The sequence below is a fragment of the Lissotriton helveticus genome, chromosome 4_1 (genome assembly GCF_964261635.1).
Source record: "Lissotriton helveticus chromosome 4_1, aLisHel1.1, whole genome shotgun sequence".
Lineage (NCBI taxonomy): Eukaryota > Metazoa > Chordata > Amphibia > Caudata > Salamandridae > Lissotriton > Lissotriton helveticus.
The window spans coordinates 525,555,249-525,580,994 of NC_136063.1; positions in this window are offsets into that span (position 1 = coordinate 525,555,249).

The window sequence follows — 25,746 nt, forward strand, 5'->3', positions numbered from 1 at the left end:
CTCTCGATTGAGAAATATTTGGACAATCCCTTTGGTTTGAGTGACTTTAAAATGAGGACTTCTACATACAGCTCTACTGCTGGCCCCTCGCCCTCTCCGGGACTCCAATACTGCGGACGTTGTTGCAGCTGCCCTCCTGATCCCCCAGCCTCGCTTCCAGAAATTTGGTTGTGGCAGTGAGGCTTTAACTTTTTCCTGAAATGTCTTTTTGTCCGTCACTCGCACAGTCGTAACTTCCTCTCCCTCTTTCACTCAGCCACTCATATTTCTTAGGTCTGCTCTGATCAACGTAACTTCCATAGTCACAGTGTCTATTTTTCCAGTCTGATTCAACTGCACTCCTTGCAGCGCCATGATTTTGTCTTTTAGGATGGGTTCTGTCATTGTGGCGAGTTGCAAGGAGTGAAGGGTGAGGCCTATCTCTGCCACTTGACTACCCACTGACTCGTGGGCAATGTGTATCTGTCCAATTTTGACTGGTGGCCACTGTGGTGTCCCTTTCCACCAGTAATAGTTATTTCTCCTGCCGCAAACATGGGGGGCAGTCTCATGGCATTACTCTCCACTGCCTGCCCAGGCCGCTCTAAGTGCCTGGCGGCCTGTTGGGGTTCCTACCGGCAACTCCCCAGGAAGCCCCTCCCCCTGGTTGACCCTGCAGCCTATGTCTCCCGGTCGTGAGCCCAGCAAGCCACAGGGGACCCCGGATCTGTACAAAGGGAAGTCCTCAGTCAATCCACACACTCAGTGTTAAGCTCTCTGTTCCCCACTTACAGCTCTTTTGTGTTGTCTCTCACTTTTCAGGGCCGCCCGCCTCCGATAGGCTTGGATTAGGTGGTTACTCCAGGCACTTTCAGTCCCCACGTTGCGCAAGCCCCCCAACCCACTGGTGTCGGCCCCTACTCCAGGGTCTTCCCCGGTCTTGTCTCGTCATGCCTCTCCAGACAGCACTCACTTCATGCCGATCATGGCCAGGGGCCGCTGGTCGTTGCCGCTACTTGCAGCTTCAAACAGTTTGTCTCCGCCTTAGAGATGTGCTGGTGCTAGGCCCGTTAGGGTGGCCGGGTGCAGCTCAGTCAATGGCTGATCTTGGGTCTAGCAATATTGAGGGAGGGTGGGGCCACATATCAAGATGCAGCCCTCAATGTACTGAGTGAGCCGGACACATAGCCCTTCTTGATTTAATGTTCATATGGCCCCACTGGTATCACTGATGATCTCTTTTGGCATTTTAACTAACTCCTATGCTGATCACACTCATTTGATTTTGTCTTTGGACAAAAATTCCCTTGGGTCAGAACACAATTTTAAGAATTGTTTTACTGGCATTATTCACAGGATGGAAATCAATCATCTGAAATGCAATACCGACAACACAGAAATACTCTTGTTTGGGAAGCACAGTTTGTTCTCCCCCAAAATGGGGTGGCCTGACTTGGTCCACTACTCCACTTCCTGTTGAGGTGGCCAGCAATTAAGGAGTACAATTTGAAATGTGTTGTCTTTTCGGCAACAAGTCGTGTCAGTTGCTGGCCCATGTTTTGCCATGAACAAATCAATTTTTTTCTCTTTGGCCGCAAGGAAAACAGTAGCCTTTGCACCTTTTAACCTCAAAGTTGGACTACTGTAACAGCCTTTATTTAGGCATCTCTAAGCAATTCCTTCACAGGCTCCAAGTTGTCCAGAATTCAGCTATTAGACTCGTGCTCAGACTTCTCAGACATAGCTCTGCTTCTCAAGCCCTCAGAGACTTGTATTGGCTGCCTATTCATATAAAAGCTATTTTTAAAACTCTGGCTCTCGTTTTTCTATAATACTGACCCCAAATATATATCTGATCACTTGTGTCACTATGGGACACAGATCTTCAAATTAGAATCTGTTAAAGCTTCATACCTTCAGACTAAACTATAAGGAGGCATATCTCATGCTGCTTTGTGTTCCAAGGCTTGGAATTACCTTCCTGGTTTTTTTCGACTGATGTCTAATGAAGTCAGTTGTAAAACTTGGTTGTGCTATGCCCCGAATGCACTGTCTTTGTCTAATCTAACTCGCTTTTGCACAGGGTTCTTCTTTTTTTTCTGTCTTCTTTGCTCTCTTTATTTTTAAGTGTTTTAGACTGGTTCATTTTTTGCAATGTAGAATTGAGGAATGGTGTTTGAGCTAGTGCCAGGATGCTCAGTGTGAGTGATCTTGCGCTTTACAAGTGCCGTTTTCAATCGTTGATTCATAATTTTTCCCCAGGATGTAACTTAACACAATGCCTGAAACTATTTGGGAGGTGAAAGTAAATCCTTCTGAGGGCATCCTAAAGTGGTCATCGGAGCACACATGGTGTTTTAGGTTTGGTTTATTTCATGAAGGACCCTCTTTCTGGTATAGGGATCAGATATTCTTGTTACACCTGTGATTTACAGAAGTGACCAGATGTGCTTAACAGCGAACTACTAATGTACAGTCTTCTTGGAGCAAAGCCAGCAAAATATTACAGCACATTTTAAGAGTCGCTGGCAAATGCCAAATGAGCAGTAAATTATAGAACAATTGAATGAAATTCTGGAGGAAAACAAAGAATATGTTCAAATTGACAGTCACACTTATATTAGAATGGAATGATGTCACTCAATTTCACTATAAAACCACAAATAAAATATCAAACGTTTTGATTACTGTGCAGGGCATGCTTAGAGTGGAGTGGAACCTAAGCATTTTTTGTACTGACAAACTGTTGACACATTTTTAAAATGCATTGCTGTGTCCACGAAGCCTTTGTTAGACCAGTCAGCGCTTGGGATGGCCTTCCTCCAACCCTTTTGCCCGTTTCCCTCAATTTTTGCTGAAAATCGTTTTTTAGGTCTCAGGACTCTGTGCACTTTACCACATCTAACTTACTCCCTTAAAAATGGTAACATTGGTTTAAACTTGATTCACATGCTTAATTTACTTATAAGTCCCTTGTAGATTGGCATGCCATATACCCAAGGCCCACAAATTAAATGCTACTTGTGGGCCTGCAAAAACAACAATTGATGGACGGAATGTTACACAATGGCAGAATATTCACCCCCAGTCACAGATCTGGGTTTAATCCATTGTTATTTTGCTCACCAGACCACCCCAGTTCAGACATGGCCATATGCAAATCAGTCTTGACCCTGTGCCTCATGGGAACAGTCCAGCCCGAACTGCCAAGCCATGTCTTTCCTGGACCGGAATCAAGCATCCTAGGACCGGTTTCTGGCTATCAGCCGTCATCAGCCAGGATAGCTTGATTCCAGTGGCCTGGCCAGGTCCTTGGATGCTTGTTTCCAATCCAGGGATGACCTGGCTTGGCAGTTCAGGCTGGACTCTTCCCATGGGGCACAGGGTCAAGACTGATTTGCATATGGCTGGGTTCAAACTGGAATGGCATGGTAAGCAAAAAAACAATGGATTTAGGCCCTGACCTCTGTACTGGGGTGAATGTATGCCATTGTTCTGCATTCTGTCCATCAACTGTTGTTTTTGCATTAGTCACCCCGAGTGGGACGGGTATTCTCAGACGTGAGTCCTGTGCTCTCCATGCCACTGGAATCAAGCTATCCAGGCGGATGAGGGCTGAAAGCCTGAAATCGGTCATGGGTTGCTTATTTGCAGTCCAGGGAGGACCTGGCTTGGCAGTTCGAGCTGGACTGTTCCCATGGGGCACAGGGTTAAAACTGATTTGCATATGGCTGGGTTCAAACTGGAATGGCATGGTGAGCAAAAAACGATGGATTTAGGCCCAGATCTCTGTACTGGGGTGAATGTATGACATAGTTCTGCATTCTGTCCATCACCTGTTGTTTTTGCATTTGTCACCCCGAGTGGGACGGGTATGCTCAGATGTGAGTCCCGTGCTCTCCATGCCATTGGAATCAAGCTATCCAGGCTGATGAGGGCTGAAAGCCCGAAACCAGTCCTTGGATGCTTGTTTCCAGTCCAGGGAGGACCTGGCTTGGCTGTTCGGGCTGGACTGTTCCCATGGGGCACAGGGTCTAGACTGATTTGCATATGGCTGGGTTCAAACTGGAATGGCATGGTGAGCAAAAAAACGATGGATTTAGGCCCAGATCTCTGTACTGGGGTGAATGTATGACATTGTTCTGCATTCTGTCCATCACCTGTTGTTTTTGCACTAGTGGGCCTGCAGCACTTATTGTGCCACTCACTGAAGTAGCACCTGAACACATGTCCCAGGCCTGCCATGGCAGTCTGAATGCAGTTTTAAACTGCCAATTCGACTTGGCAATAGTGTCTCTTTGCTAAGCCTGAATCTCACCTTTTATTACATATAAGTCGTCCATAAGGTAGGCACTATGTAGCCCATAGGCCAGGATGCATTGTAATAAAAAGGTTGGCCGTGTACTTTTAAGTTTCACATGTCCTGCTAGTGGAAAAACTCCAAAATTAATTTTTCATTGCTGTGAGGCCTACCTGTCCAATAGGATAACATTGGGTTGCCTTATTACATTTAATACGTGCTAACAATAAGGATTTCAGGAAATTGTTAAATATATTTTATTTCAATTCCAAATAAACAGTTCTACATTACCATACATGAAAGGGCAAGTGCATGGAAATGGTTACCGACATATATGCCAAACATAAAGAAAGAAAGAAGAGATAGACAGGTTGATGCCAGAACATCAAGTTAGGGCTGATGCAACAGCTCACATTGTTGCCCCACCATGGAGGCATAAAGCTGAAAACACAACCATATGCAGTAACTCAACGGTACGATCCCCTGCCATACACATTTCATAGATATCGAGTAAACAGTCAAATACTACTCACACATCCAGGTCCACATCAATTTAAGCAACAGAAACAGGGTCAGGGGAAAATGTGGACACACCAGCAACTGGTGAGGGTATTGCAGAAACCACCTCCTTAGCTGAAATCTCTCCCTAGGTATCTATTCTGAAATAAGGTTGGGGTCCTTGACAGATTTGCAGCTCACTGTCATTTGCTGTCAGGCAAGAATAATTGCCAAATCTCAAACCTGACTGCCACTTTCCGAGCCGCAATTCGAGTATGGGCATAGAAGACTGCCTCAGACAGTAGCCGCACTCCTAACCTGTCAGCCTGTGTGATGCTACGACCAGCCCAAAATGTGTTGCAGCCCTCCGATGTCTTCTGCAAGATGCCACCGACACAAATCCATCCTAGGAATTGGCAGTCTGAGAGCAGCAGCCTGAGGTCTCACCGCTGGTCCAGTGAGTGGGGGGATGGAGGAAGACACCCTCATAGAAAGTGCCACCGACGGCACCATGGCCAATTTCGTAGCGTGACCTCCTCCTATGCACCACAATAGAAGCAAATTTCATGGTCTCCCTTCAACGAAGGAGCCTCTATCTTGCCTTCAAAAAGGAGGCACCTGTCATGGCCTCCTCAGCTCCCTGCAGGTCTGAAGCTTCAACTCCCGCTATCATTTTCCCCAACAACAAGGTGTCAGCAATCTGGAGGCACCTGAGCTGGTTTCCAGCGCTGGGTGTGGTGGCCAAGAGACACTGGGGGTTCATGGCACTGTGAAGATTGATGGCTTAAAGCATGCCGGATAACACCGCCCCCCCCCAGATTACTAAAATTATCATGTAACATAGTATATGAACCAAAGTTCTTGTGTTTGTGAGAAGGAGACAGCAGAGAAGTAGTATATCTAATTAGATATGGTGCTCCTGCACAAACAGGCTGCCTAACGTTACCTACACACCTTTGCACCATTTTGCAATGCAGTATCTGTCATTTCTGGATTAGGTTTTGTACTGGAAGGGTACCATTCCTGTAAAAAATACTTTGTTTGGACAAACTTTAAAACTTTTTCAACTTTGAATGTGTACTGTACAGTGTGCTAAGAATGCAAACTTGATTAAGTTTGGATTAATATAAACATTTCTAATTTTTAACCCCAGCCTTTGAGAGATTTATCTTTTTGATGCAAAGCAATATGTTAGAAGACAGGGCCTTACATCAAAAACCATATAGGGACAAGGTATGCCCTCTTGATGCAAAGCAGCAAAACGCTGAACTAGAGCAAATAAAGTTTATACTGGCAAGAAAACCCCATATAAAAATATTGCACCATTTGCATCACTTTAGTGCACAAACCCAGAACAAAGTGCTAGTACGTCTGCCCATAAGGGTCTTGTTGCTAGCCTCTGGATGGCCTATTAGATGTCGGAGTGGAGGGGGAGTGCAGTTGTAGGTCCAGGAGAAGGGGGGACCTAGAAATGTATCTGTTTATTAGATGCCCACTTCAAGTAAAGGTGAATCAATGGTAGAGAGTGCAAAGATGTGTCCTTCTCTAATGTTCAGAATACATGTAGTTAATAAATTGCACAAATTGAATGTGCAAAAAAGTGGCACAAATCAATGCCTCAGAAGGGGATTGGGGAAGGTGTGAGGGCAAGCAAAGTTGGATGACAGGAGTCTGGACGGAATTATAAGGTATCGCTTATGGAAAGGACCCTACTTGGTCACAAATTATTTAAACTAGCAGAAACCTGTTTAACAAACCTGCAACTAAACATTTAGCAGACAGGCAAAATTTCCACCATCACCATCCCACACACAAGCAGAAAAAGGCCACATCATCTTCACAAGCAATACGGAACCCCGGAATGTAACAACATCATGTAGAAACAGTGATTAGCTGGGTACATCCCATGTTGTCCAAAACCTGCCATTCAAGTCAATGCCTGGTCTAGATGGCAAGATAAACAGGTGTATCTCACAACCAACCACCTCAAATGCCAAAGAAACCCACAACATCATGATGCAGTGTTACTATACTTGTATCAGGTACAAGAAGACTGCCATTTGTGACAGGGATCCCTTTTCCTCTATAAAGACTTACCAACAGGAATAGTATATCCAAGCAAAATTGAGTCATTACCATCGCGGTTGTGAAGAATTCGGAACACAGGAAAGGTTAAATCTGCAATCCTACTGTGGTAAAGGATGCAGAGCAAGCAAAGAGTGTGCCAATATGAATAAGTATGAAAGAACATGGCAACTCATGACTTCAGATAAAATTCTGTGACTATCTCTACATCTTTTATGTAATACTCCCTCCTTTTGATGGTTCATTCTTGGGCTATCATGGCATCACCAACTCTATCCTCTCTCTTTCCAGAGTTGTACAGATGATTGGAGTGTCAGTGGCACAATCACCATTTACTGTGTTGATCCCTGATTAGCACACATGAACTGAGGGTGTGTTCTGTCCATGTTTTCCAAACCGATTGTGTCAAAGGCGTCCAGATCTACTGATCTGTGAAAATCTCTTTTTCCTCCTCTCAGTAGTTGATAGCATTGTGGCTGATTCCAGCAAACCACTTATGATGTCCCTCTTATGTAAGGATGCTGATGCACCAGCAATTACCTCTTCTGTAAAGTTCTCTGGTAATATATTTATCCAATAGGAATTGTACAACAATGGGTGATTCTGTTTCTTATCCATGAATATCAATTGACAAACCTATTGATGCCACAAAACAACCTATATTTAGGATTGCAAGATCTGATTTTGATGTAACTCTGGAAAGAATCCTGTGGATTCCTTCAATTTCTGCGGGTGATTTGAAAGTCTACGTTGTAAGTTCTGGAGTAACACATACAGAAAAATACTATGATATCTCCTTTCTCCACTCTCTCAAGAACCCCCCAAAATCTCACGCGGCTACACTGATTCATGTCTTCCTTGTCTATCAATTTCTTGTATGGAAGCCAATCTTCCTACACAAAATATGGGCCTTTGTGTATTTGCTCTAGCTGATGTTCTAACACAGATATTCTCCTCTTTGTGGAGTCCAATTCAGATAATAGAGGTGTTCAATGTTTAAAGGATAATATCTGTCATGTCTGTAGTGGGAGCTGAATCCGTTCTAGAATGTCCTGCAAAAACCTCCATGAAGAGAAGCTGTCTGTGTGGCTTCTCCTTTGACATTAGGCACTGGAGGTTAGCAATATGCTGATGTGTTCAAGCGAGGGAGTGTCAAAGGCATTGCAGGCACCAATAGTTACACCAATGGTATAGAATGTTTGTGCTCCTTATACACAGTTTTGTAACATGCCAGCCTTATGTAACAGCAAATAAAGAAGCTAGAGAATCCCTGCTTCTCACCTCTCACTGCGTTAACATTACATTAGTCCAGTTGTGGCTCCACCGAGAGAGCATTTTCCTCCTGTTTCCTGATTGCCTCTTCGGGCTACCCAGTCCTGGTTGCTCATGTCTGATTCTATGACAAAGTCTGGGACATTTCTGAAGATGGCTTTGCTATTCCAAGATTCCAGATTCCTCAGCCACCATATTAAGTCTTCCTGAGCCTCTTGAGGTAGGGGAACAGAGTCTCTGAACCACAGACTTTTCCTTAGACTTAGAACTTTTACTCTCTGTAGCCCCCTGTAGTGAAGTGGGCTTGGAAAGCTTGCTTGGATAGAAGATGACAGGGGACCCAAGACCCTTGCGAATTAGGACTGAATGTATGGTTAGGACTATTCTCACCTCCTTTTTTATTTTTAGTACTTTTTGTGTGGTAACTAAGCATGGGCGTAAAATCCGTTCTGCTCGCGGATTTTTCGGATTTTCGGCAAATTCGCAATCCGCGAACTCTCGCGAATTTGTCGAAAATCCGTGAATTCGCTTGCGGCGGATTTTTTGCTTGTTGATACAATATTGCGGCGCACGGCGTGGTGCACGGCGTTTGCCGAGTTGTTTTTCTCAATCATATTTTGCGAGTGCTGCGCCATTTTGGATCTTGCTGCGGGATCCCGCGGGAGTTTGGCGCCCGCGAATACGTAATCGCGGCTTGCCACCTTGCAGAGCACACCTCGCAAGAGTTCGCAATTGCGAACACGTAGTTGCGGCGGACAGGAACAATCTCGCACTCGCGAAATAGAGATTTTGCAATTCAGCACAAGAAATCCACCAGCAAACAGGATAAACCTTCAGAAAATGATGATTTTTATCAGAATCACTCCTCAGGTTGACATTTGCATGGCCTTTTTTTGTTGCAAGGAGTCCATTTTTGGGGGGGGGAGGAAGTGCCCCACAGTCTCCAACTTCCTGTTCCTGTCCAGCAGGCTCCTCCCAGTGCTTTCTTCATGTGCTGGTCACTTTCATTTGGACCTTGACCTGGAAGGATTACTTTTTGTGGGTGCTGCTGGATATTTGGATTTGAGGCCTTTTTGACTTTCTTTGGATCACTTTTGGATTAGAAATCAACTTTCACAAGTAAGTTTGTTTGGGGCATTACAGTTGCTGCAACTACAATTTTGGAACTTTTTGAGAACATTAAATAAAATATATTGTGGGTAGCCACAGTATCCAGTAGGACCAGAGTTGGTTATGGGTGCATGATACAACTGTTTTGTTGAATTTAAACACCATTGAGGCCTTCAATGGGCTGGGATTATGCTGATTTTTGTTGTTTTTGTCGTTTTTTTGGGGCTGCTGGTGGGGCCCTTTGCCCAGGGGTGGTGAGTGTTGCATGGGCCTAGTCTTTCTGTGGGGTGTCTTCTTGAATTTAAACATCATTGAGGCCATGGATGGGCTGGGATTGTGCTGGTTTTTGTGTTTTTGGTCGTTTTATTTGGGCTGCTGGTGTGGCCTTTTGCCCAGGGGTAGTGGTGCATGGACTGAGTGTGCCTGTGGTGTGGTCTCACTCTCTTTAATGTAAACATCCTGGATGGCATTGGATTGTGGTGAGTTTTGGGTGTTTTTCTGTTTTTTTGGGGTGTACTGTTGATGTGGACTGGCCATGTGGGTGGTGGTGGTGGTGGTGGTGGTGGCCATCTTGAGTGCTGGCTGGTACAGGCAACATGTGCTTGGGGTGCAAGGGGCCATTTTGAAGAGAGGCAGTGTCTGAGGCCTGCACTTATTTTGCCTACTTTTCATCCATTATGCCCAGGGGTAGTGAGTGTTACATGGGCCTAGTCTTTCTGTGGGGTGTCTTCTTGAATTTAAACACCATTGAGGCCATGGATGGGCTGGGATTGTGCTGATTTTTGTGTTTTTGGTAGTTTTTTTGGGGCTGCTGGTGTGGCCTTTTGCCCAGGGGTAGTGGTGCATGGACTGAGTGTGCCTGTGGTGTGGTCTCACTCTCTTTAATGTAAACATCCTGGATGGCATTGGATTGTGGTGATTTTTGGGTGTTTTTCTGTTTTTTTGGGGTGTACTGTTGATGTGGACTGGCCATGTGGGTGGTGGTGGTGGTGGCCATCTTGAGTGCTGGCTGGTACAGGCAACATGTGCTTGGGGTGCAAGGGGCCATTTTGAAGAGAGGCAGTGTCTGAGGCCTGCACTTATTTTGCCTACTTTTCATCCATTATCCCCAGGGGTAGTGAGTGTTGCATGGGCCTAGTCTTTCTGTGGGGTGTCTTCTTGAATTTAAACACCATTGAGGCCATGGATGGGCTGGGATTGTGCTAAATTTTGTTGTTTTTGTCGTTTTTTGGGGCTGCTGGTGGGGCCCTTTGCCCAGGGGTGGTGAGTGTTGCATGGGCCTAGTCTTTCTGTGGGGTGTTCTCTTGAATTTAAACACCATTGAGGCCATGGATGGGCTGGGATTGTGCTGTTTTTGTGTTTTTTGTCGTTTTTTTTGGGGCTGCTGGTGTGGCCTTTTGCCCAGGGGTAGTGGTGCATGGACTGAGTGTGCCTGTGGGGTCTCACTCTCTTTAATGTAAACATCCTGGATGGCATTGGATTGTGGTGATTTTTGGGTGTTTTTCTGTTTTTTTGGGGTGTACTGTTGATGTGGACTGGCCATGTGGGTGGTGGTGGTGGTGGCCATCTTGAGTGCTGGCTGGTACAGGCAACATGTGCTTGGGGTGCAAGGGGCCATTTTGAAGAGAGGCAGTGTCTGAGGCCTGTACTTATTTTTCCTACTTTTCATCCATTATGCCCAGGGGTAGTGAGTGTTGCATGGGCCTAGTCTTTCTGTGGGGTGTCTTCTTGAATTTAAACACCATTGAGGCCATGGATGGGCTGGGATTGTGCTGAATTTTGTGGTTTTTGTCGTTTTTTGGGGCTGCTGGTGGGGCCCTTTGCCCAGGGGTGGTGAGTGTTGCATGGGCCTAGTCTTTCTGTGGGGTGTCCTCTTGAATTTAAACACCATTGAGGCCATGGATGGGCTGGGATTGTGCTGTTTTTTGTGTTTTTTGTCGTTTTTTTGGGGCTGCTGGTGTGGCCTTTTGCCCAGGGCTAGTGGTGCATGGACTGAGTGTGCCTGTGGTGTGGTCTCACTCTCTTTAATGTAAACATCCTGGATGGCATTGGATTGTGGTGAGTTTTGGGTGTTTTTCTGTTTTTTTGGGGTGTACTGTTGATGTGGACTGGCCATGTGGGTGGTGGTGGTGGTGGTGGTGGCCATCTTGAGTGCTGGCTGGTACAGGCAACATGTGCTTGGGGTGCAAGGGGCCATTTTGAAGAGAGGCAGTGTCTGAGGCCTGCACTTATTTTTCCTACTTTTCATCCATTATGCCCAGGGGTAGTGAGTGTTGCACGGGCCTAGTCTTTCTGTGGGGTGTCTTGAATGTAAACATCATGGATGGCATGGGATTGTGCTGATTTTTCTGTGTTTTTTGATTTTTTGGGGTGTATAACTGAACTGATGTTCCTCTGTCTTCCATTGCTTTTAGGTGCACAAGACTCAAGAGAACAACCAGTGCCAGGAAGAAGTCCTGCAGCGGTGTGTGTGTGCAGCATAACGTCACGCGACGTCACGTCTGGACACAGACAACTCTGCAACTCGTGCAACTGCTGCCTGCTGTTCTGACCTGCTCTGAAGAAGATGGCCCCAAAAAAAGTTACCCGTAGTTCCTCTAGCAAGAAAGTTGCCAGTAAGGAGCAGAAGAAGCAAGTTACCAAGGAGACTGGTGTGCCGGCCGCCCCTTTTTTTGGGAGTAAAAAAAAAAGTATGCCTGCAGCAGCAGCGGGATCTGCTGGGGACCAAGCTGGGAGCAGCACCCCCGCTCCATTGGACTTAGTGCCACCACCACCACCACGCCAACTTAAGTCCAAGCCCTTCATTGCTGCAGAGGCACTTAGTCTAGTTGTTCAATCACCATCGACCAGTGATGTTGGCTCATCGCAAGAAAGTAGCAGCAATGTCCCTCAATCAACACAGGTTGTTGTAACTCATCTGACGAGTGTTGAACAACCACAGCCGCAACAAAAACCACATGTGCAAGTACAAGCCCAAGTACATGTGGAAGGAGAGGCAGCGCAAGGAGATGCGCAAGCAGAGGTGCATGGTGGGTCACAAGTGCCCACAATAGTTGTTCCTCCCGAAGTAGGGGCACATCAGGAAATCGACAATCAAGGTGAGGTATCATTTGAGGAAGACACTCCTCCTGATGATCATTCATTGTCTTCCACACCCCTAGCAAGGAAGAGATCAAGGGTGGTGTCTACATCTTCTTCAAGCACACCTCCTTCTGATGATACGGATCAAAATTGGGAACCAGCACCACTGCCGTCCGAGAGTGAGGCACATGATCTGACAAAGGTAGTTAAGCGTAAAAGGAAGCTCGTCCAAAGTCTCAGAGTTATGGAGTGTGATGATTAATTAATTAATTGCGGGTTTATATAGCGCTAGGAATCGACTCCCGGAGGAGTATCTCCACGCTTCGACCGCTGGGGAACCCATCCTGGCTCACCCTGAGAGAAGGTCCCTGATGGGTGCGACCAAGCATCCCCGGCGGTCTGGGGGGGCCGTTGTGAAGATGAGGCAAGCTGATGCCCAGAGTTGCCGAGTGTGGTTTCTGACTAGAGTAGGCACCGAGGCGAGAATTATCGAGTCCGCTGACCCTGGTCCACGACCCTGCCGCGTCGGGAATCGAACCCTGGTCCCGGGCCGTTCTCTGCTTACGGTTCTGCCGCCTCTAACCAGTGAGCCACACTTCTCCATGATGAGGCTCAACAAGAAGGAGCGCATACTGCTGCTGATGAAGACTCTGACAACGACGACCCAGTCATCATAAAGGTCACTGCAGCCCCAGCGGGCATGCAGCAAACAGACATTTTGACCCTAGCCCGAAAAGCTGCTGAGCGTGATGATGATGATGTTGTCGACGAGGAGGCAGTGGAAACACCACAATCATTGGAGTTAAGTAGTACACCAACTCGTACTGCTTCCATATTTCTTTCTCACAAGAAGGGACCTCCATCCACCTCGACCTTAATTAGTGGCGGTGACAGTGCACAACATACAAAAGTTGGGCAATCCAGATCCTCCACTTCATCTGGCATTAGCAGCATGACCACCACCACCAGTATCGCCGCCTCCTCCGGCCCCCACAGACACTTCAAGTCCCCAGTTTGGGACTTCTTTATTGTTTGCACAAAAAGGGAAAAGTTCGCATTTGTACCATTTGTAAGGTTGCAGTTAGTCGTGGTAAGCTTGGTACCAACTATGGTACCGGAGGCCAGAGAGGTCATCTTAGGAGACAGCACACTGTCCAATGGTTTGCGCACCTAAAGGCGATCAAGGAAGCCCGAATTGGAAGTCAACAAAACGTTGATGTTTCATCTGATGATGACGAGGAGGAAGAAGACGTGTCAAACACTTCACTTACACCCAGTACCCCTGTCAGCAGCACACCCCATGTGAGGCACACTAAGAGTGTTGGAGCGAGTGAGACACCAACGTGAAAAAGTTCACCAGCGAGCATAATTGGGTCAAAGAAGTCATTATCATCCCGTAAATGCTTGGTCCAGGGCAACATTAGAACCATGTTTTGTTCAGACGCGCCATATGAACGCAACCACCCACTGACGCGTCTGTATAACACTAAGCTGGCTAAAATGCTAGCTGTGGACCTTCTCCCTTTTTCTTTTGTAGAAGCGGTAGGTGTTCTAGAATTAGTGGCAGCGCTCTGCCCTAAATGGAAGGTTCCTAGCCGGTTCTATTTCGCCAGAGTTGCGGTTCCAGCACTACATGAAGATGTGCTGGAGGTGATTGGGGCAGCTTTGCAGAAGAGTGCTGTTCACACTATACATCTGACAACAGACATGTGGACCAGTGGCGCAGGCACTGATTACATGTGCATCACTGCACACTGGGTCTCTTTTTCAGGGGTTAAAGCAAAGCTAAACGCAGGTGTTGACCCGGACCAAGTTTTTAAAGCTGCTCGGAAACATGCAACACTAGCCATGTTTGGCTTGGAGAAAAGTCACACAGCACGAAACATTTTGGACGAGTTTAACAAAAAGGTCTTTCACTGGCTGTCCCCAAAAAAACGCCAGATTGGTTATGTTTCCACGGATAATGGCGCCAATGTAGTTAAGCCATGGCGCTGGGTGACTATTTCAGAGTGCCGTGTTTGGCGCACTGTATCAACCTGGTAGTTCAAAAATTCTTGAGTGATAAAGACAGTCCAGCGTGCGAGGTAATGGCCACCTGCCGAAAAATGTGCAACCATTTCAGCCATTCTTTTAAGGCCCGGAAGCATCTGAGGAACCTGCTACATGAATGGTGAATGCCAGTGAAAGCACTCATCCAGGAGGTGGCAACACGTTGGAACTCAACCTTCTACATGCTTGAGCGTCTGTATGAGCAGTATACGGTACTCGATCACTATTTCTTAACACTGGGTACAGCTCAGAACTACCTGAGGATGGATGCGGCGCACTGGGAAATAGTTAAAAGCCTGACAGAAATGCTTCGTCCTTTTGAGGTCTTCACGCGTGCAGTCAGCAAGGAGGACTGTAATTTGGGAAAAGCTATCCCATTGTTGTGCATGCTGGAGCACCAACTGAAGGCGGTGTCTTCTGAGTTAGAAAAAGATGAAAAAAACGAAGACCCTTTTGTTTTGTCGGAGAAATTATTAGAGCGCCTACGTGGTGATGAACGTCTTAAAATGATCAACTCAGAAAAGCATTACATTTGTGCTACTATTCTGGATCCACGCTACAAAAAGGCGCTGGCAGGCCAAGCATTCTTTCCTTTTGCTGATGAAGATGTTAAAAAGTACAAACGTTGGCTAGCCTGGTCAGCCAAGAGGTTTGAAAAAGAACGGCAGGATATTGAAGGAGAAGGCAGTACATCAGCATCAGCAGGCCATCCCCAGTCAAAAGAATCCACTTCTGCACCTGTGGCTGTGGCACAAGTGACCTCTCAGCCGTTAAAGACACCGGCAACCGGATCATCTGCACCACACACAAGAGTAACATTGGCTGCTGAAGAGGATTGGCTATCTTGGCTTGGGTATGGTTCTCGAAAAAAGGTCACAGGCACAGCAAAAAGTAAGCAAAGTGGAGGAACCGTTGAGGACCTTGAGTCGATGGTGCAGGACTATCTGAATGACTCAACAGAGGTCTTTCTTAATGATGAGCCATTGGAGTATTGGCATGGGAAAAACAATTGTGGCCACAGCTCTCCAACCTGGCTATAAACTACTTGTCTTGCCCACTGGCAAGTGTGCCTTCTGAACGTGTTTTCAGTGCTGCTGGTGGCATTGTAACTCCCAAACGGAGCCGCCTCTCGCCAATAAATGTGGAGAGGCTAACAATGATCAAGATGAATCAGCACCTCATACCACCAGATTGCAAAGTACGAGAAAGCACGCCGCATGAAGACGAGGAGGACAGCAACGTAGATGAGGGAATTTGTTCTCTGTTCAGTGACGCTGACCTCATCCTGCCTGAATTCGCAGAGTATGATGACGAACTCTTATTCTTATTCCCTGACACCGAGCCCTGAAAATGAGACAATGAATCAATAACTTTCTTTTTCGTCCTTATTCACTTTTATTCCTGTGTGTCTGTCTTTCTTTGTTTTGCACAGTTAATTTAATTCAAACTTTAATCACCTAATCACAAAAACAAGCCCATCAGCAGAACTGTCTTCACTTGTTTGCTTATTGATTTGAAGGTGCCGCAGTCTACATTCCTCAGGTTCACAAGTTCAGAAGAACATGCTCCTCTATCCTCCTCCTCCAGACTCCTATTTCCCTCAAAGCAGAGGGCTGGATTACGCCTAATGAAGAAAGACTCAGCACTTGTGGAGGTGTTCTACTTCTTTGCGGGTGAGTTGACGGCTCTCGGCCCATTGCTGTGAAGCTCTAATAACGGATAAAAGTGTTTTGGACCAAATATGAGGCGGAAATTTCTTGCCGTCTTTGCTGACTTGCTTGCCTTTGAGGTGCTCTTTGGCGGGGTTCTGGGTGTTTGTGGGTGACTTTTGGGGTCTGGGAGCACTGCTGCGACAGTCTAATCTTGATTGCATTTGCTTTTCAGGAAATCCGTGGTGGAAAACAGGAGCTATGATGATTGATGACCTAGCTGCACAGCGCGTTTGGACCGAAGGCCGAGAGATATTGTAAGTATGGGATTTTGCTTTTTGGCTGTTTGGGGGTGTTGTCGCGTGCTTTTTTGCGGGTGGGTTGGCGGGTCTTGGGGCATTCCTGGGAAGGTCGAATACCGGATAGAAGTGGTTTGGACTAAATCCATGCAGAATTTTTTTTGCTATTTCTTCTGACATCTTGCTCAATGTAGCGTTTTCGGGGGCCTGTTTGGGGGGCTTCCTGGTGTTTGTGGGTGGGTTTTGGTGTCTCTGTCGGAGCACTGCTGCGACAGTCTAATCTTGATTGCATTTGCTTTTCAGGAAATCCGTGGTGGAAAACAGGAGTTATGATGATGACCTAGCTGCACAGCGCGTTTGGACCGAAGGCCGAGAGATATTGTAAGTATGAGATTTTGCTTTTTGGCTGTTTGGGGGTGTTGTTGCGTGCTTTTTTGCGGGTGGGTTGGCGGGTCTGCGGCATTCCTGGGAAGGTCCAATACCGGATAGAAGTGGTTTGGACAAAATCCATAAGGAAAAGCCTTTTGGCACTTTTTGTAACTTATGGTTCGTTAGGGTTAGCCCTAGCAGCAGGATTGCATGTGTTTCGAGGTGTTCTAGATTTTTGCAACTGGCTATGGATACATTTGCTTGCTTGCAAGTGGTTTGAATACAATCCACGGTGGGTAAGGGGGTATTTGGGCCTACTTTTACTTTCAAAGTACGTTTTGTCACCATTTTTCTGCTAGGCCTCGTTTTTTGAGATCTGATGGGGGATCTTCTACATTTTTGCGACTGGCTTTAGTAAGGGTCTTGGTGGGAGCATTGCTGGGAAGGTCTAATTTTGTTCTAAAACACAGTTTACAGTACACCTAGCTTGAGGGGAAAGATCCGCTGAATTAATTTGGCCATACTTATTTATCCTTCAAAAGGTGACTCAGACAGAGTACGCAATTTCAAAAATATTGTACTGTCTGTTAGGAAAATCAAAGTGTGACTTTTTGCACCACACAGCGTACATACCTTATATTTATTTATCAGTGGTATTGTAATAGCACTTCCTGTTTTCCGTTCAATAATTACACGCCGGGTTTCAGTCAACATCCGCCAGGCAGGCAGTGGACAGGGTGTCTTCTGTCAGTGGTCACCAACATTGATGGACGAAGCGTCAGCTGGAATGGAGGAGTGCCGCTAATAAGAGGAATTGTTTGCTGCATGCAACTTACTTACCAAATTCAACAGGACAACTCCAATAACATACAGATGCAGTATCCATTGTTTTCTTCTATGAGTCTGACTGCATTTCTTGGATCTCTCTCTGCTTCTAAATTGATCCCTACAGCCATTTCTTTATCTTCAATTATTGTTTGTCCATGCTGTGCTTTTTTTTCTTCTCTCAACAAAACCTACCCAAAAAGAAACCCCCATTCCCATCCATTTTCCAAACCCTAACCCTCTTCCCCCGGGCTGTGTGGTTTTGCTTGATGTGTGACTAAATGACATCAATAATTCCACACACTTGCTGGGGAGGATAAGGTCATAGCAACAGGCTGGTGAAGGAATCCGAGGATATATTCTAGACTTACTCAGCTTCAGTACTATTTCTTGTAGTAGTAGGAGCCAATGTCAAATAAATTCACCGCAAGTACTAGTTATACTTGCAATACTTTACCATTTGTTAGGCTACATTGTGGCACTGTTCTAGTGTACTGTCACCTGCTATATTCTCTATCGTACTGTAACCGTTGTAATGCTACAGTAAGGACAAACCAGGTTTCGTTTTCTTTTTTTCCATAGGCATGCAACTGCCACTGTGTCACACCACTAGTACCACCGCAATGAGGACATTTCATCCGCCCAGGATTGCCAACCTTAATCCCCATTTCCCGTGGAGCCAGCCCTGGGCCTAGCCCTAATTTCAAACACAAATTACAGGTAAGATAAGCGTTTGGTGGGAGGTAGTATAATGGAGTATTAGGACTAGACGAGAGATTGACGGTAGTACTACTAAAGTCCTAGGACTCTTCAGGAAAACAAACTTACTGTTAAACCCCCACCCACCAGACTCAAAAGCAGTAAAAAACAGGTATGGTCAGATAAAGTTTTAAAAAGTATATTTATGTAGCCCTAACAAAATAATCTCCCTCAAGACCCTCCCTAACCCCAACGATTGTCTTTCAAAAGTCCCAAAAAGAACCCAACTCCCAAATCCCACCCCCCAAAAGTCTCTAAAAAAAGGGCAAGGGACACTACACTACTGGAGGGTGCTGGTGAATTTAGCGGCCAGGGCATCATACTCCTTGCGGAGGGTGGCATGGTCGAAGCGGAGGCCCTCCACCAAGTTCTTATAGTTATGGACCTCCTGCTCCAGGTAGGACACTCTGAGTCCTAGGCGGCGCTGGCGTGCCTTGCAGCTCCTGTGGGGGGCAGCTGGTGTCTTTGCTGCTTGGCGGTGGCGGTTGGCTTTGGTAGCCCGGCTCCGTACCGCTGGAGCACTGTGCTGGCTGGCAGCCCGTGGGGGCACGGAGGAGGATGCAGCTGGCCCAGTGGAGGATGTTGTGGTTCCACCGGTTGACTGCGTGTCCTCCTCCTCCAGGGCCACCAGCCGCCGATATTCGGCGACAGTGGCATCCAGCCTCCGTTGTCGGGCCATTCGAGCCTGCTCCCTCCGTGATGTCGATTTGGAAGGAGCAACTATATGAAGAAAGAAAGACATAGTCTGTAACCAATGCTCCTTAACATTAATAACACAAAGTGATTGAGCCGAAAGTTGTGTCACAGTACAAGTAGCAAATTGAAAGCACAGTACATAACTATTGAGGACAGTATCTATCTAACCTCCCACTTCTGCATCCTTGCTCTAACATTAGTGGGAGGGAGTTTAATGAACAAATTCTACGACCACTATGGACTTCCATTACAGTCGACTATGACAGTACACCAGTCTTATTCTTCTTCTTCTCTCTTGTTTAGGAAAATTGGTACGTTATCTTATGCAAGCCGGCAGAATGCCAGCGCAGTGAACTTGCACCCGAGAAAAACAGACGCACACCACGATGAGTGAGACAGACTTGCGTTACTGTACCGGTCCAGTACATGCAGGTGGTGAAGCTATTACTTTTCTATTACGGGTGGCACTGAGAATACTCTGTTACAAGGGCTACTGCTTAATTAATTTACCTTTCACCCTACAGTGCAAATGAGTACTAGAAAAGGAAAATGAAGAAGCTAAATAATTTGATTATCTATCACTTCACATGGGATGTATTTGATGACATATGGGATGACTTTAGGTGCTTTGCTTATTATTGAGTGAACAGTGATACACCCACACATGAATGACGTACTACTACTAAACTAAAGTTATTAAGAGAGGTACGGAGTGTCCACCGTAATAACCGGATATATGCTGTGCTTGCAGTTGCAATACAAACTACACCCCCCGCCACTACATTTACGAGCTCCCCAGATTCAGACACTCCTGAGGCTCAGCCGGGAGGTAGTTTAACGCGCTAAATACTGTTTTTTATGAAATCTGATTTTAAAACATGTGTGATAATTTGTATTTTACCTGCTCACTCCTACCTCGATTTGAGAGGTCCTGTTGCCATTCCTGACCCTGCGCAGCCGAGCTAAACGCTGCCAGAGACAGGCTTCGTTTTTCCTTCGTGCCGCCATCGGCGAGCCTGACTATAGGCCACGCCCACTGCACGAGGCCACGCCCCTGCCTCCTCTGTAAAAGCATGTGTCTCACATGTGCGCGCAGCGGACGGGCGCAGCGGGCGCGCCGTCTGCACAAGTGACATGCTCCAAGCTCTCCACTCGGAAAAAAATCAGGAGTGCCGCTATATCCACACTGAAGGTATACCCTATACCAACTGTGCACGCTGCAACCCAGTCGTGCAGAGCACGGGAAAGCCTCGATTACAGATGGGCCTCCTTAACTGCCGCTCCCTCCCCAAGCATGCGCATGAAACCAACCTGTTGATACTAGACCAAGACCTGGACGTATTGTTCCTCACAGAAACCTGGCTCTCCGCTAGCTCAGATTCTGACATTGTCAACGCCCTTCCCCCAGGCTATCTTATTCAAACCCTGCATAGACCTACAGGGAGAGGAGGGGGGCTGGCAATAGTCCACAGAGAACACCTTGTCTGTAGAATCAGCAATACCCACATTGAGGATTGCGAAAGCTTTTTTTTCGTCATTCAAACCTCTCCGACACACTCCATCTCAGGACTGTTGATTTACCGCCCTCCGGGCACACCAGGGAAATTCATCAACGCCCTTACCGACATAGTATCACAATTAGCCTCTTCCGCCCCTAATTTCCTTCTTGTGGGCGATCTCAATCTTCACTTTACAGACCCCACAGATTCTATAGCATTTGACCTCCTTCAGGATCTTATGTCATTCAACATCCGGCTGGTCAATCACGAACCCACCCACGACAAGGGACACCTTTTGGATCCCGTCTTTACCAATATTGCGGACATCACTACTGGACCCCCCCTCCCTCTTCCATGGACAGATCACCTCTTAATCCCCATTTCCTGTTATCTCTACATCGCACCCCCCCATCCCTCAAAAATCCGGGCTACCGACCGACGTTGGCACAAGCTAGTACCAGCGGAATGGGCCAGGATTCTTTCAGACTCTACACCAACCCTCTCCTCTGACCCTGTCACTGCCGACGAACAGTTCAATTCCTGGGTCACATCCTCATTAGACCAACTCCTCCCTAAAACCACCACTTTCAAACACACCAAACGAGTGAATCCCGCTCCTTGGTACACGCCGGGGCTTAAGTTTCTGAGCCAGGAATGTAAGAGAACGGAACGTTCCTGGAGGAAGGATAAGTCCAACGTAAAGAAGGGCGTCTACCACACCGCGTTACAAATGTATAGAACCGCCCTTCGTAAGACCAAAAGTCTATTCTTCCAAGAAAGAATAGAAAACTCCGCCTGCTCCAGTAAGGAATCTTTCACTATTTTAAAAGAACTCCTCAAGGTCCCAGCCCCCGGTCCAAGAAACCCACCAGACCCCAAGGCGGATGAGGAAAAATGCTATAAACTAGCTAACTTCTTCACGGAGAAGATCCAGAAAATCCTCGACTCCATTCCAACCACAAACCCGAGTGAAAAAAAAGAGACTAATCACTCTCCCACCTCCCCCTGTCTCACCTCGTGGGGACAGGTGACTGCCGAAGAGGTCGAAAGTACTCTTAATAACATCAAAAGCGGATCACCCAGGGACCCTGCGCCGCTACGTTTCCTCAAGAAAGTAGCACCCACGATCGTCCCCCCCCTCACCCATCTTATCAATGCCTCACTGCAACAGGGAGTCGTCCCCTCTAGCTGGAAGGCGGCGGTCGTTAAGGCGCTACTTAAAAAACCTTATCTGGACCCTGTGAACCTGGCCAACTATAGGCCAATTTCTCTTCTCCCAGGGACCAGCAAGGTTGCCGAAAAGCTTGTGAATAGAAAACTCTCACAATTTTTGGAAACCAATAATCGGCTGAAAAGCTCGCAGACGGGTTTCCGCCCAGGGCAGGGCACTGACATCGCCCTCCTTGTGGCGGTGGAGGAGGCCAGAGCACTTCTAGACACAGGAGGATCAGTGGCAGTGATCCTCCTCGACCTCAGTGCGGCCTTCGACACCGTTAACCACCAACTCCTTATTCACCGACTCAGGAGTGTCGGTGTAGAAGGAACCGCACTGTCCTGGCTATCGTCCTTTCTGGGTCATCGCTCCTTTCAGATCTGGGAGAATAACACCCTGTCCTCCGAAACACCCCTCCAATGTGGCTTACCTCAGGGCTCCTCCCTGAGTCCCACATTATTTAATATCTACATGTCCCCATTGGAGGAGGTTGTCACCCCGTTCGGAGTGAGGATTGTTAGCTATGCCGATGACACACAATTAGTGGTGTCCCTATCCCACCCAAGCCAACAACCTGCGGACCTATACAACTGTCTGACGCAGATACAAGGTTGGATGAACCGGTCATCTTTGAAACTCAACGGCTCAAAGACTGACATTCTCCTCCTTGGTCAGAAGGGGCTTTCCCTTTCACATAACATCTGGCCACCCTGCCTAGGCTTGCCTCCGGACCCGAAACCCGAGGTCAAAAGCTTGGGAGTGTGGCTCGAAAAGGATCTATTGTTTGCAATGCAAGCAAAGAAAGTAGCCGGGACATGCTTCGGGCTCCTCAAATCTATTGGAAAGATCTTGCCCCTACTCCCCCCCTCCTCCCAAAGACTGTTGATCCAGGGCCTGATACTATCTAGGCTCGACTACAGTAACTCCATCTATCTAGGCGCTCCGAAGGCAACCTTGAACAAGTTACAAAGGAACCAAAATGCAGCTGCCCGGATCCTCACTAACACTCCTGCCAGAGCCTCAGCCAAACCAGCCTTGAAGCTCCTCCATTGGCTCCCGGTAAGAGAATGAGTGAAGTTCAAAGCCCTATGCCTGGCTCACAGACTGCTTCAAAACAAAGGCCCCCGATCCTAGCAGAATTCATCAAACCATACAAAGCCCCAAGATCCCTCCGATCCGACCAGGAATATCTCCTCGTCATTCCCAGAGTCAAGAAGGCACGCACAGGCGGAAGGCGTTTCTCAGTTCACACGGCACGCCTCTGGAACGCCCTGCCCCGCGACCTGAGAATAGATCCTAACTACCTACGTTTCAGAAGGCGGCTGAAAACTCACCTCTTCCCTCAATTGTAACCCCCCCCCCCCCTGCCCCCCCTAACCTTCAGTGGTATGGATCTTAGCGCTGGGATACCCACGGGTGACTACGCGCTTTATAAAATTTTTTAATAATAATAATAATAATACTGCTACTATTCATGGTAGTATTGGACAAATTTACAATTTCTTTTCCTTGCCTTCCCTACACTGGAACGGACATGCGGGTGCGGTGTTACATGCTCTTCAAGGTAACACTTAGTTCAACCAGTGACCATCTACTCTCTCTAGATACACATGTGCTATCTAAGAGTCAGATAATACCATGCTCCAGGCATCCATCCATTCAAAGTATATGCACACATACAGTTTCTGTTTCACCCACCCAGGCTGTTGTCCTTCCACCCATCCTTGCTTCATCATTGACCCAGCCATGCACCATACCATATTCTTTCCTTCCCAGCCACCTCGGGGGCCAAGCAAACACATATCATTCTTCTTTGCCAGCCATCATAAAATTTCTCGTCCTTCCACACTTACTTACACCCTTCTTTCGCTTTTCGTTCATCCCATCCATCAAGTTCATAATAATAATAATAATAAAACACTTATAAAGCGCCTGGCTACACAAACTGTGTGTCCCCGCGCTAACTGCTTATAAATCAAACCAACAAGGTAGAGAACATGGAGGGGATCATAACAGCTGATTATTTGGGGAAGAGAAGAGTTTTGAGTTTTGCCCTGAATATCCTTTCGGACGGTTCCATCCGCAATTGGAGGGGGAGATCGTTCCAATGTTTAGCAGCCAGGGAACGGAAGGATTTACCTCCCATTTTAGCTCTTTTAATGCGGGGTATTTTGAATTGCATTGTTCCTGATGATCTTAGGTCTCTAATCGGACGATGTATAGTCAGAAGGCTTCTAAGGTACATGTGGCCTTTGTTATGGGCTATCCTGTGGGCATAGCAGAGACTTTTGAAACTGATTCTCTCCTTAATAGGAAGCCAATGCAATTTGATTAAGGCAGATTTAATGGAGGTTTTTCTCGAGAGACCTAACACCAGTCGTGCAGCCGCATTTTGAATACATTGGAGCTGGTGTAGGCCTTTGTGATTAAGGCCTATTAAGAGTGCGTTTCCATAGTCCAAGTGTGGCGTTATTAAGGCATGGACTATTGTTTTTCTAGCTCCTATGGGGATCAAATCAATGATTTTTCGGAGAATTTTGAGAATGCCAATGCACTTTCCTGTAGTTTTATTCACTTGGGATTTGCCCGAAAGGTCAGAGTCTAACATGACTCCCAAGTTTTTTACCGCTTTTGCAGGGCTGGGAAGTTTTCCCAGTTCACAGGGCCACTATGCATCGGACCACACAGAGGTTTCCTTCCCCACCACCAATACCTCAGTCTTCTCTCCATTAAGACGTAGACAATTATCGTCCATCCAGGTGGCCACTGCCGCCATACAGTTTGAGAAGTTGGTGGCGTATTCCTTACAGTCCGGTGTGATTTTAAACATTAATTGAGTATCATCAGCATAGCTAACAATGCCCACCCCAAAATTCCTTACAACGTCAGCCAGGGGTTCCATGTAGATGTTAAATAATGTAGGGCTCAAGCTTGAGCCCTGTGGAACCCCATGGCTGACGCTGCGAGGTGATGATCTAAAGGGTGGGCAGTGTAGTTGGAATGATCTCTTGGTAAGGAAAGAGTCAAGCCAAGCGAGTGCTGGGCCTTTCACTCCTAAGTTCGAGAGACGAGATAGCAGCTTTGAGTGCAGCACGGTATCAAATGCTGCACTGAGGTCCAACATGACCAGTGCTGCAGTCTCGCCCTCATCCACCATCATTTGGATACATTCCGTGGAGTACAGAACTGCTGACTCAGTGGAGTATCCTGGTCTAAATCCCGATTGGGAGGGATGGAGTAGGTTCTCGTTTTCTACAAAAGCCATGAGTTGTTTGTTTACTACTTTTTCTATAATTTTAGCGCAATAAGGTAGAAGTGAAATGGGTCTTAAATTTTGGAGCTGTGAAATAGGGATGTTGGGTTTTTTTTTAGCGGTATCACTTGCGCTAACTTCCATGCTTCTGGAACAAAACATTCCTGGAAGGATAGAGTGATCATATGGCTAATATGATCAATAAGTGTGTTGTCCATAATGTCCTTACTTTTGTCATATGGACATACATCACTTGGAGATCCTGCATGTATTCCTTTAATGATATTAAGTAGATCCTTTTTATCTGGCGTGGTAAACATGGACGTAGAAACAACATAGTCGTGGCCGTTGCGAGCCGAAAAGTACGTTCGCAATTGCAAAATGGTCCACAAATCCTCGCGAACGCTCGCCTACACAAAAAATGTAAAAATCCGCTAATCCGCGAGAGTTCGCGGATTTTGCGTATTGCGAATCCGTAAATTCGCAAATTCGCGTACGCGAGATCCGCTAGATCCGCCCATACTTAGTGGTAACACTAACTCAGATAGAATAGAATCCAATTGGAAACCCAGAAACTCGAATGTCTGTGTCGGGACCATGACAGATTTGTCCGTATTCACTATGAAACCTAGACCCTCTAAGAGTTCTGTTGGCCATGATAGATGTTTTAAAAGTTTTGATATGTCCTGTGACATGCTGAGAATGTCATCTAGATATATAACTGCCGTTTTTCTGAGATGACTGAGTACTGGGTGAAGTACCTTGGTGAAGCACCATGGGGCAGAGGACAGACTGAAGGGAAGGCAGAGG